Genomic DNA, 14,153 nt, shown 5'->3' with positions numbered 1-14,153 from the left:
CCAGTCTTTAGGTCCGTGATTAGTCAACAATTAGTTTATCTTTGTATGTTAACTCTCTTTTCAGCCACCAGGTTCTAGATGCTAGCATAATGCCAACCAGACTTCCTTGGATAGACAACCCCACCAATGTATCCCGGAGCTCCAATTCCCCAAAACTTCACCCCACTAGGGAAAGAGAGAGACAGGCTTGGAGTATGGATTGACCTGTCAATGCCCATGTTCAGTGGGGAAGTAATTATAGAAGGCAGACCTTCCACCTTCTGCATCCCATAAGGACCTTAATCCATACTCCCAGAGGGATAAAGAATAGGAAAGCTATCAAGGGAGGGAATTAGATACAGAGTTCTGGTGGTGGGAATTGTGTGGAGTTGCACCCCTCTTATCCTATGGTTTTGTCAGTGTTTCCTTTTTATAAATAAAATTAAAAAAAATAAAATAAAATGCCACTGATTTTTTTTTTTGCCACTGATTTTTGTACATTGATTTTGTAGCCTGACACATTGCTATACTGCCTAATAACTTCCAGTAGTCTGATGCTGGATTCTCTAGGGAAAAATTTTTCTACTTTGCTCTCATTTTTATTTTCATTTTAAACTGAACCTTGAAAAGTTGTACTACTTGCAAGACACTGATTTTTGTCATAATTTTGTATATATGTTAAAAAAGAAAATATAAGACAGAAAAATATGGAAACCTAGCAAATTTCTCACAAATGTTACTTCATTGTCTTCATCTCACTTATTGTCAATGTGATGTTGCATTCCAAAATCTAAGCTATTAAACTGCTAAGAAGAAATCATGTATTTATCTAATCTTATTTAAGTTATCAGAGCTTAATCTAAAACATATCTTGCATACTATTTATTCAATTATTTCTATGCTATAGGTGCTTTGGGACAGGACTGAGACAAGTCTTTGTCATGGCAATTACAGTTATAGGATTCTACCAAACTGCCTATATCAACCACTAAACCAAGAGTTGCACTTTGTAAATCAACAGATATGCCATTTCCCCCTGAGGAATTCTGAACAGTTAGAAGTTTCTACTCTGAAGGTTATTTGAATTACCTTAAATTATTTTTAGAAAAATGACATAAGCAAAAAACCAATGCAATCTCCTTTAGAGCCATCTATTGTTGATTTTTCTCCTGTACCTCCAGAGAACTCAAAAAAGCCAAAAAGGGAAAGAAGTAATAATTCTCTATGTACTGCAGCTGCCAAGGTAGTCATATTTTTTCTGCATTCACCTGTCTATGAGAATTAGCACTCAAAGCAACAAGTACCTTATTAATACAATGAATTATTAGTCAGGTGTGAAATGCTTTGTTATCCTTATTATCTGTTCTAACGTCACACATTACAGTGTGCATCTTCTTCTTCTAGCGTTTGCCCTTCTTCTGTAGCCAATCAACAGCGTCAGGTTGAGCCTGATGTCTGCTTGTTGCTGGCTTTTAAAGTGACTGGGATCCATGTGGATTCAGTTGGCTAGGAAGGATCGTCAGTTTCCCCAATAAATGGGTACTCAAGGGATGCACCACGAGAAGGTCGATCCAATGCATCCCACAGTGTGCAAGGACACAGGATCAAGCCTGTGGTCCCCACCTGCATGGAAAAATCTTCACAAGTAGTGAAGCAGGATTATAGGTATCTCTCTGTCTCTTTCCCTCTCTGTTTCCCCCTCCCTTCTAAGTTTCTCTCCGTCAAAATCCAACAATAAATGAATAAATAAAAAATATTTTGTCTCACCAGAAACAAAAATCAACTCCAAATGGATCAAAGACCTGGATGTTAGACAAGAAACAATAAAATACTTAAGGAAAACATTGGTATAACACTTTCCTACCTACACCTCAAGGACATCTTTGATGAAATAAACCCAATTGCAAGGAAGACTAAAGCAGAAACAAACCAATGGGACTACATCAAATTGAAAAGCTTCTGCACAGCCAAAGAAACTATTAAACAAACAAAGAGACCCCTCACAGAATGGGAGAAGATCTTCACATCAGACAAGAAACTAATCAACAAAATATATAAAGAGCTCAGCAAACTTAGCACCAAAAAAGTAAACGACCCCATCCAAATATGGGCAGAGGATATGAACAGAACATTCACTCCAGAGGAGATCCAAAAGGCTAACAAACATATGAAAACCTGTTCCAGGTCACTAATTGTCAGAGAAATGCAAATTAAGACAACATTGAGATAACACCTCACTCCTGTAAGAATGGAGTACATCAAAAAGGACAGCAGCAACAAATACTGGAGAGGCTGTGGGGACAGAGGAACCCTTTTGCACTGCTGGTGGGAATGTAAATTGGTCCAGCCTCTGTGGAGAGCAGTCTGGAAAACTCTCAGAAGGCTAGACATGGACCTTCTGTATGATCCAGTAATTCCTTTCCTGGGGTTATACCCCAAGGACTCCATAACACCCAACCAAAAAGAGGTGTGTACTCCTATGTTCATAGCAGCACAATTTATAATAGCTGAAACCTGGAAGCAACCCAGGTGCCCAATAACAGATGAGTGGCTGAGAAAGCTGTGGTATATATACACAATGGAATACTATACAGCTATCAAGAACAATGAACCCACCTTCTCTGACCCATCTTGGACAGAGCTAGAAGGAATTATGTTAAGTGAGCTAAGTCAAAAAGATAACGATGAGTATGGAATTATCCCACTCATCAACAGAAGTTGAGAAAGAAGATCTGGAAGGGAAACTAAAAGCAGGATCTGACTAAATTGAAAGTAGGGCACCAAAGTAAAAACCCTGTCGTGAGGGGTAGACATGCGGCTTCCTGGGCCAGTGGGGGGTGGGGGTGGGTAGGTGGGAACGGACACAGTCTTTTGGTGGTGGGAATGGTGTTTATGAACACTCCTAGTAAAGTGTAGTCATATAAATCACTAGTTAATTAATATGAGAGGGGGAAATTAATTGTATGTCTCGAAGTTTTTAAAACACAGACTGAGTCTTTTTAATACATAGGCTGTGTATTTGATATGCGGACTCTCTCAAAAGCCTAGACCAAGTAGATCAGAAGCAACCAGTGGCACAGCTATATAAAAGATACTGGGTACTATACAGCAAACCATAACAAAAGGACTTTTCAAAGTTAACCCAATTACCAAATAATGTGATGATAACATTAACTATCCATTTTCTTTTTGAACCCTAAGACAGCAGGAACCTCACATCTCCACTAGAGAGCCTCTACTTCCACCAGTCCTGGAACCTTAGGATAGGGCCCACTTTCCCGCATGCCTCTCCCAATCCATATCAAATAATATAGCATCAGCCGATCACAACCTAATCAACACAACGACTGCCACCTCAACATGCTTCAGCTCAGATTGTGTCCAGAGACTTCACGTGTCAAATGACAACCCTTCAGCTTCATTACTCGGGTGAGACCTTTCCTTTCATAGTATTCTCTAATTCCATCCCAGGTGGATCACTTTCTAACAAAGTCCCAAAACCTAGATATAGACCAGGTGCTGTGAGAGAGAGCATATGTTCACACGTATCCATAAACTAGTGCAAAATATATACCTGAAAGCAGAAGTACACTAGAGTTTGCAGTGAGTACCCCCCTAACACTTCCTCTCCACTATTCCAAGCTTTGGGGTCCATGATTGCTCAACAATTTGTTTGGCTTTGTATGTTAACTCTCTTTTCAGTCACCAGGTTCCAGATGCCATCACGATGCCGGCCAGGCTTCCCTAGACTGAAGACCCCACCAATGTGTCCTGGGGCTCTGCTTCCCCAGAGACCCACCCTACTAGGGAAAGAAAGAGACAGACTGGGAGTATGGACTGAACAGTCAATATCCATGTTCAGTGGGGAAGCAATTACAGAAGCCAGACCTTCCACCTTCTGCAACCCACAAGGACCCTGGGTCCATGCTCCCAGAGGGATAGAGAATGGGAAGGCTATCAGGGGAGGGGACAGGATATGGATATTGGGTAGTGGGAATTGTGTGGAGTTGTACCCCTTCTATCCTATGGTTTTGTTAATTTATCCTTTCTTAAATAAAAAATAAATTTAAAAATATTTTATAAAAAAAAACATGTCACTGGACTAATATGAAGAATATGTACCAACCAAATAATGGCAGAATGTTTACTTAATAGTATTTACTTTTAATTCTAGAGGAATTAATTATATACAGATTTACATTTTACATAATTTTTGTGCACACTAAAAGAAAAACATAATATAAATGAGTTGCTTTTGCCTATTGATTTTATACATACAAAGTTCACATATCCTTATTTTTTTTAATTTCTTTATTGGGGAATTAAAGTTTTATATCCACAGTAAATACAATGGTTTGTACATGCATGAAATTTCCCAGTTTCCTATATAATAATACAACCCCACTCTGTCATACTTCTTGGACCTGTATTCTCCCCACCACCACCACCGCACCCATCCCAGAATCTTTTACTTTGGTGCAATACTCCAATTTCACTTGAGGTTCTGCTGGTGTTTTCTCTTTTGATCTTGCTTTTCAACTTCTGCCTGAGAGTGAGATCATCCCATATTCATCCTTCTGTTTCTGACTTATTTCACTTAACACGAATTTTTCAAAAACCATCCATGATTGGCTGAAAACGATGAAGTCACCCTTTTTTTAATAGCTGGGTGGTATTCCATTATGTATATATACCACAACTTGCTCAGCCACTCATCTGTTGTTGGACACCTGGGTTGCTTCCAGGTTTTGGCTATTACAAATTGTGCTGCCAAGAACATCTGTGTACATAGATCTTTTTAAATGGGTGTGTTGGGTTTCTTAGGATATATCCCCAGGAGAAGAATTGCAGGATCATAGGGTAGCCTTTGGAGAGTTCTCCAGACTGTTCTCCACAGAGGTTGGACCAAATACATTGCCATCAGCAGTGCAAAAGGGTTCCTTTGACCCCCACAACCTTTCCAGCATTTGCTGCTGTTACCTTTTCTGATGTATTATATTCTTACAGGAGTGAAGTGCTATCTTACTGTTGTTTTTATTTGCATTTCTCTGATGATCAAAGACTTGGAGCATTTTTTTCATGTGTTTCTCTGCCTTTTGGATCTCTTCTGTGGTGAATATTCTGTCCATGTCCTCTCCCCATTTTGGGGTGGGGTCATTTGTTTTCTTGTTGAGTTTGCCAAAATCTTTATCTATTTTGGTTTTTCGCCTCTTGTCTGATGTATAGCATGTAAAGATCATCTCCCATTCTGTGTGGGGTCTCTTGGTTTAGGTAGTGGTTTCTTTTGTTATGCAGAAGCTTTTTCATTTGATGTAGTCCCATAGGTTTATTCTTGCCTTAGTCTTCTTTGTAACTGGATACATTTCATTGAAGATGTCTTTAAAATTTATGTTGAAAACAGTTCTGCCAATATTTTCCTCTATGTATATGATAGTTTGTGGTCTAACATAAGTCCTTGACCCACTTGGAATTTACTTTTGTATTTGGTGTAATACAGTGGTTCAGTTTTATTCTTCTACATGTTTCAACCCATTTTTTCCATCACCATTTTTTTGAAGAGACTCTGCTTTCCCCCTTTAGTAGTCTGGGCACCTTTTTCAAAGATTATATGTCCATAGGTGTGGGGGCTCACTTCTGGGCTCTCAATTCTATTACAATGGTCACTGTGTCTATTCATCTTCCAGTACCAAGCAGTTTTGATAAAATTATACAGTTGTAATACAATTTGAGATCTGGAAGTGTGATGCTTCCAGTTCTGTTCTTTCTTCTCAAGATTGTTTGGCAATTCTAGGTCTTTTTTGGTTCTAAATAAACATTTGTAGCATTTGTTCTATTCTCCTAAAAAATGTGCTTGGGATCTTGATGGGGATAGCATTAAATTTGTAGATGGCTCTGGGTAGCGTATTAATTTTGATGATGTTAATTCTTCTAGCCACAAACATGGAATATCTTTTCAGTTCTTTGTTTCTTTCTCAATTTCCTGGAGTAGTGACTCATAATTTTCAGTATACAAGTCTTTCACTGCTTTGGTTAGGTTTATTCCTAGATACTTTATTGTTTTTGTTGCTATAGTAAAAGGAATTGATTTCTGGATTTCAACTTCTTCTAACTTGGTGTTTGCATAGAAGAATGCCACTGACTTTTGAATGTTAATTTTGTAGCCTGACACCTTACTGTATTACCTGATGATTTCCAAAAGCTTCTTGCTGGATTCCTAAGGTTTTTCTGTGTATATTATCATGTCATCTGCAAAGAGGGAAATTTTGACTTCTTCTCTTCCAATCTGTATGGAATTCCTTGCTCCTTCCTGATTGTTATAGCAAGAACTTCCAACACTATATTGATTAATAATGGTGACAGTGGGCAGCCCTGTCTAGTACCTGATCTGAGGGGTAATGCTTCCAGTTTTTCACCATTAAGAATGATGTTGGCTGTAGGTTTGCTATATATAGGCTCCACTATCTTCAGGAATTTTCCATCTATTCTCATTTTTGTAGTGTTTTGATCATAAAAGGATATTGTATTTTGTCAAAGACTTTCTCTGCATCTATTGATATGACCATGTGGTTTTTGGTCTTGCTTTTGTTGATGTGGTGGGTCACATTAATTGATTTACATATATTAAACCAACTTTGCGTCCTTGGGATAAGCCCCACTTATAAGGATAAGCACCTTAACTAAGTGGTCAAAGTTAGCCTCATAATAAGACAAATGGCTTCAGGTGATTCCTATGAGACATTCCTTTTCTGGGTATCTATGGAATTATTCTAAAATGAAAGTATAATCTAAATATAATTGTGAATAGTTATCAGAACTAGTTAAAATTAAGATACATTCTGCAAAATAAACTGCCCTGCTTGCATTCACCATTTTTTATAACTTCTCCCTTTAAATGTTAGTCACAGTTTAAAGGAAATTTAGCTGTAATTTCTGTACACAAATAATTTAAGGAAGACTATTTCATTTAAGCCTTGTGAGTATGGTGTTCTGTTGTACAAACAGCAAATAGTATACTGTGATCTACAAAATGACTCTCTTTGTGGGACTGCAGTATATCAACTTGGCTTTAACAATTGATGTGACTCTCTATGTTCATAACAAGCGGGGGTGAAATTAGTGGAATCCAATGTCTATGTGGGCCCACTCTAGTGTTGCCAAAACATAATAATTTCTAGGTCTTTTAGAATGTTAACCAACCCCATTCTGCTGTGCTAGAAGTTATTCTACAATAATAAATAAATAAGATTTTTATCAGAAAAATGTATTATTTTCTAACATCTTTCTTCAAGCCTTTAAAAAAATTTTAATTAAAAAGTTCCTTAAATTTTTTTGTTTTGATTTGTCTGCATTATGATCGTACAAATCCAAGTCAACTTGTATTTCAAGAAAGCCTCCTGAGTAAATGCACTGCTTGGGACAAATGAAAAGATTTAAATTTTATCATGCTAAGTGAAATAGGTTAAAAAAAAAGTGAAGGATATCTACCAGGTGGTTTCACTTACATGTAGACTATAAATGATTAAACCAATGAACATGAACAAAAATGATAACCATGCTATCAGGCTCTGTGATAAATATGGTGGTTATGGGGTGGATGTGGGGAACAGGGCACAGAACCTCTGTGGAAGGTTTAATGACTTGTACACGGTATTAGCAATTGTGAAGCTACACCTTCCAAATTTTATATTTGTATACCTGTGTCAAATCACTGATATATTTAAATTCTTAAGCACATTTATTTATTTAGTGGAAAGAGGAAGAGAGAAATTGAGAGAGAGAGAGAGAGAGAGAAGAAGGAGATAAATAGGGAGAAAGAGACCTGCAGCATTGTTTCACAGCTAGTGAAGATTCATTCCCCTGTGCAGATGGGAACCAGGGGGTTGGATACAAGTCCTTGTGCATTGTAAGATGTATGTTTTACTGGCTGTACCACTGCTTGGCCACTAAAAACTTAATTTTAAAGTATATTGATTGTCTTTAATTTTTTTTATTTATTTAAGAAAGGAGACATTAACAAAACCATAGAATAAGAGGGGTACAATTTCACATAATTCCCATAACCTGATCTCTCCCTCCCCTGATAGCCTGCCCATTCTCTATCTCTCTGGGAGTATGGATCCAGGGTGGTTGTGGGTTGCAGAGGGTGGGAGGTCTGGCTTCTGTAATTGCTTCCCCGCTGAACATGGGCGTTGACTGGTTGATCCATACTCCCAGTCTGTCTCTCGCTTTCCCTAGTAGGGTGGGGCTCTAAGGAAGTGGCTCTCCAGTACACATTGATGGGGTCGTCTGTCCAGGGAAGTCTGGTCAGCATCTGGAACCTGGTGGCTGAAAAGAGAATTAACACAAAGACAAACAAATTGTTGAACAATCGTGGACCTAAAGACTGTAATAGTGCAGATGAAGTGTTGGGGGTATTCCCTGCATGCTCTTGTGTACTTCTGCTTTCAGGTATATATTTTTCCCCTAGTTTATGGGCACGGGTGAACCTATGCTCTATCTCAAGGGACCTGGACTATATCTAGGTTTGGGGACTTTATTGGGGAGTGGACCACCTGGAATGGAATTAGAGAATACTATGAAAGGAAAGGTCTCACCCGAGTGATGAAGCTGAAGGGTTGTCATTCCACACCTGAAGTCTCTGGTCACAATCTGAAATGAAACATGCTGGGGTGGCACTCGTTGTATTGATTAGGTTGTGATCCGCGGATGCAATATTATTTGATTTTAATTGAGAGCAGCATGCAGAAAAGTGGGCCCCACCCTAAGTTTCCAGGACTGGGGGCTGGAAACATTTCCACTATAGGCTCTATAGTGGAAATGTGAGGTTCCTGTTGTCTTAGGGTTCAAGAAGACAATGGATAGTTATTGTTATCATCACATTATTTGGTGATAGGGTTAACTTTGGAAAGTCCCTTTGATAGGGTTTGGGGTATAGTACCCAGCATCTTGTATATAGCTGTGCCACTGGTTGCTTCTGTTCTCCCTGGTCTAGGCTTTTGGGAGAGAACATATCAAAGATAGCCTATGTATTAAAAAGACTCAGTCTGTGTTTTAAGAAGTTCTAGACATATCATCAGTTTTTCGCCTCTCATATTAATTAGTGGTTTATATAGTGTTTACACTTTAATAGGATTGTACATAAACACCACTCCCACCACCAAAAGACTGTGTCCCATCCCCACCCCACACCCCAGTCCCCCCACCGTCCACTGTGCCAGGAAGCCCAATGGCCACCCTCCCCTTCACCACAGTGTTTTTACATTGGTGCCCTGCTCTCGATTTAATCAGATCCTGCTTTTAGTTTCCCTTTCTGTTCTTCTTTCTCAACTTCTGCTGATGAGTGGAGACATCCCATACTCATCTTTGATTTTTTAATTGTATTTCATACTGGCTTAAAAATATATATTTTAGTCAACAGATCTCTTTTTTTAACATCAATGATACAAGTGGATTTCTTTCAGTGTCAAATATTTATTTAAGCAGTCAAATTATAAACCCTGGTGTACCTTTTGGTGTTTTATAGAATTTTAAAAAAGTATAACAGTAAGAAAGCAGTGGAATCTTTTTCTGCTTTAAAAGGAGCTGAGTAAACTTTTAAGTCAGTTCTAAATGAAAGGAATAAAATGAAATAATCTGTGAATAAAAAAATCCTAGAAACAACTGTGTGTTGCCTATTATTATTGCGTGTATATTATATAGTAATCATTGAAACTTTTCTTTGTAAATACTACAACTGGCTTGTATCGATATGGCAAGAAGCACTGGATTCTTTATCCAGAAGAACTGGATCCTTTAAGTTAGTACGAATACATAAGCTCATTCTGTGAATTTATGCAAGCATGTTGTACAAAATATACACATATATATGCATACAGTATCTACTTCATAAGTCATTGGAAGATTAAGTTAAAAAAACATAATATAGGGGCCAGGTAGTGGCACGCCTGATTAAGTACATATATTACCATGCACATATACCCTGGTTCAAGCCCCCAGTCCCTGCCTGTAGGCAGTACTCAAGTAGTGAAGAAATGCTGCAGATGTCTCTCTGTCTCTCTCTCTATTCCTACCTCTTCATTCTCAATTTCTCTCTGTTCTAACAAATAAAATAAATAGTTTAAAATACATTATACATTTAGGACATTTTGTCCTTTATACATTAAGTTATATTATTATTCATCAATTTTGATCACATTATAGAGTCTAGAAACTACTGAGTTTGGAAATTAGATAATAAGGAGGGGGGAGAGAGAGAGAATTGTTTTAAGTGGGTAATCTTTGGGTCAGCAAGATACCTAACCTGGAAAATTAGCTGATTGCAGGTATACAGGACCCAGACTGAAACCTGACCTCCACTGCACTAGGGAAAACTTCAGTGTTATGTGATCCTTCCCTTTATTTCTCTGTCTCTACCTCTATATTTTTATGTTAAGAAGTTGACCCAGAGCAGTGAAGTCCAGAAAATAAAAGGAACTAACTCCTTTAAGTGAGGTGATTTCTTAGAAGTATTACCTGTGACATTTATAAGACCTTTTCTTTGGCACATAGCCATATTCTAGATATCATGACCAGCACCCATCACATAAATCTATTTAGTCTAAAGTCACAGATTAAATACTGAAAGGAATAATGACAATGAAATGCAAGAAGTTCAGAATCCACATCCTTAAACCTTGTATTATTCTTTTTATTTTTTTGCCTCCAGGGTGATTGCTGGGGCTCAGTGCCTGCACCATAAATCCACTCCTTCTAGAGGCTATTTTTTTTCCTTTTGTTGCCCTTGTTTGTTTTTATTTTTATCATGTGGTTATTATTATTGTTGTTATTGATATCGTTGTTGGATAAGACAGAGAAGTGAAGAGAGGTGGGTTAGGCAGAGTGGAGGAAAGATAAGACACCTACAGAACCTGCTTCATCACTTGTGAAGCGACCCCCCCCACCCCCGCAGGTGGGGAGTCGGGGACTTGAACATGGATCTTTATGCTGCTCCTTGTGCTTCGTGCCATGTGCGCTTAACCCCCTGAGCTACCACCCAACCCCCATATTATTTATTACATTATTATATTGACCTAACTTTATACCAGATATTGTTATGCATGTTTCTCTACTGTTGTCTAGTTGTGCTCAAATTTTCTGAGTGTTACTCTGTAACCACTCATACACTCCTCAAAGGCAAAGAAGAAACATTCTAATATATATATATATGTGTGTGTGTGTGTGTGTGTATATAAATATATATATATACATATATTTCCAAAAAGTTTATTGCAAAGGGAATATAACAGAGAATTTTTTAAAATTTTTTTATTTATGAAAAGGAAACATTGAATAAACCATAGGAAAAGAGGAGTACAACTCCACACAATTCCCACCACCAGCTCTCCATATCCCATCCCCTCCCCTGATAGCTTTCCTATTCTTTAGGAAACCTTGGTGGGGTTGTTTGTCCAGGGAAGTCTGATCGGCATCATGCTAGCATCTGGAACCTGGTGGTTGGTGGTTGACAAGAGAGTTAACATACAAAGCCAAACAAACAATTGACTAATCATGGACCTAAAGGCTGGAATAGTGCAGATGAAGAATTGGGGGGTCCTCCATTTTACTAGATAGCTAGTAGGCATATTTTAGTTATATTCCAAAGTGCCTGTGACTATAGTAGCTCTTTTTTTTTTCCCTGAGCCTGAAATATGCAGGTGGATCCTAATTATTGTCTGGGGAGGTGATGTCATGGCTGGCAGAAGGACCAGAAAGCTGGATCAGGGAAGAGAGTAGAATCCAAATATGGGAAAGGTTTATAAATATTGTTGACTGTAAACCCCATCCATCTGATGTGATATGGGGCCCATATTCAGCTTAGAAGCCTATGTGACCTCTGCATCCCTGTAGATCTGAGCTCACATTCTTTGGTCATAAGTAGGAACATTCCAAGCTGCCCCAATATCAGGACCCATCTTCCTCAGGTGTAGCATGGAGTATGTTGTCCAACCTCCCTTTGGAAGTTAGAACATTCTCTACCACTGTTGATCCAAGTTGAGGGCAAGGTCTTATGGAGGCCCACAAAGGGGTCTGTTGTGTTGTTCCTGATAGGAATGACTGATAACAATGGAGAGGGGGATTTATTTGAGGTCTAGGCCCATCATGTCTGTTTAGGAAACTCAAGACTTCCCGAATAGCATCAGTCTTTTTTAACCAGAGGGCCTTGGTCTCAGGTTCAATCCCTGGCACCACCATATATGAGAACTGAATAGAATTCTGCTCATTCTCACTTTCAAAATAAGTAATATTTATTTTGTCATGAGGTTTATTGCTGGGACTCCATATTTTAATTATTAATCCATTATTCCCGGCAGCCATTGTTTCCCTTTGTTTTATTGTTAGAGACAGAGAGAAATTTAAAGAGGACAGGGAGACAGAGCAGAAGCGAAAGAGACAACAATGTTTCACTGCACTTGAAGCTTACCCCCTGCAGGCAGGGATGGGAGCTTGAACCCTAGTCTTTGTGAATGGTAATGTGTGCCCTCTACCAGGTGTGTCACAACCCAGCCACAATGATAATTTTTTGTTCTGTTTTGGTTTAGTTTGGTTTTGCCTCCAGGGTTATAGCCGAGGCTCAGTGACTACTCTATGAATCCCTTGCTCCTGGTGGCCATCTTTTTTTTCCATTGTTCTTGTTGCTGTTATTACTGTTGCTGATGTTATTACCAATAAGACAGAGAGAAATTGAGAAAGGAGAGGAAGACAGAGAGAAGGAGAGTAAAATAGACACATGCAGACTTGCTTCACTACTAGTGAAGTGACCTCCCTCCAGGTGGGTAGTCAAAGATCTAACCAAGATCCTTGACAGTCCTTGTACTTTGCACTACCTGAAGAATAAAGGAACCCTAAAGCAAGCAGAAGGACAGAAATCACTAAAGTTAGGGCAGAAATAAATAACATTGAAAATAAGAAAACCATACAAAAGATCAGTGAAAGTAAATGTTGTTTCTTTGAAACAGTGAACAAAATCGACAAACCTTTAGCCAGACTAACAAAACAAAAAAGGGAGAAGACCCAAATAAATCAGATAGTAAATGAAAGTGGAGATATAACAACAGACACCACAGAAATTCAACATATAATGCAAGGCTTCTATGAACAACTATATGCCACCAAGCTAGAGAACCTGGAAGAAATGGATGATTTCCTAGATTTTCTAGATACTTATGAACTTCCAAAATTAAGTAAGGAAGAAGTAGATAACATGAACAGGCCCATCTCAGCTAATGAAACTGAAACAGTTATCAAAAAGCTTCCCAAAAATAAAAGTTCTAGACCAGATGGTTTTACAAATGAATTCTACAAAACCTTCAAAGAAGAACTAATACCTCTACTTTTAAAATTCTTCCAGAAGATTGAAGACACTGGAATACTCCCATCCAGCATCTATGAAGCCAACATCACTTTGATATCAAAAGCACACAGGGACACAACCAAAAAATAAAACTACAGAACAATATCTCTGATGAACATGGATGCTAAAATACTGAACAAAATTCTAGCCTGTTGTTGTGCAGGCCACAGAGAAGAGAGAGAGGAGGTCCAGAGCGAAGAGGGAACACAAATCTTTATTTGTGCTGGCACCTCAGAGTTGGGTGCTAGAGAAACAGGTTGGGTCACGTGGAGGTAGCAAAAATGGCCGCCTCACGCAGTAACCTTTCCTGCGTCTGAACACCGGAGTGAAGCGCTGGCAAGAGAGCGAGGTCCAGAAGAAGGGCTTTTATAGGAGTAGCATTCATGAGAATGGGAAGGGGGAGGAGTAACCATAGCACTCCAGGATAGGATAATCACTCTCATGAGAATGGGAAGGAGGAGGAGTGACCAAAGCACTCCAAATATCCCGGGGAAATAGACAATGCCCTGAGGACACAACATGGCGAAACAGGCACTCCGAGAATGTCCCAAATCTCAAGGGAACTAGCAGTAGCCTGAGGGGACAACATGGCAGACGTGACTGCATCTGCACAATTTCCCAGCATCTCCCCCTTTCCTTTTATCTAATGCCCAGGGCAACAGTGTGTAAAGTCTATGAACTACTCAGGGTCAGTCTATGAAAAACCAGCAACGTGAAGGGAAGGAAGCTGCTGTAAAATTGTCTAAAGTGTCCAAAGGGTATACCAGCAAGTCCGATAGAAGTC

This window comes from Erinaceus europaeus, chromosome 4 (assembly GCF_950295315.1).
Source record: "Erinaceus europaeus chromosome 4, mEriEur2.1, whole genome shotgun sequence".
Lineage (NCBI taxonomy): Eukaryota > Metazoa > Chordata > Mammalia > Eulipotyphla > Erinaceidae > Erinaceus > Erinaceus europaeus.
Note: the sequence above shows the minus strand (reverse complement) of the source record.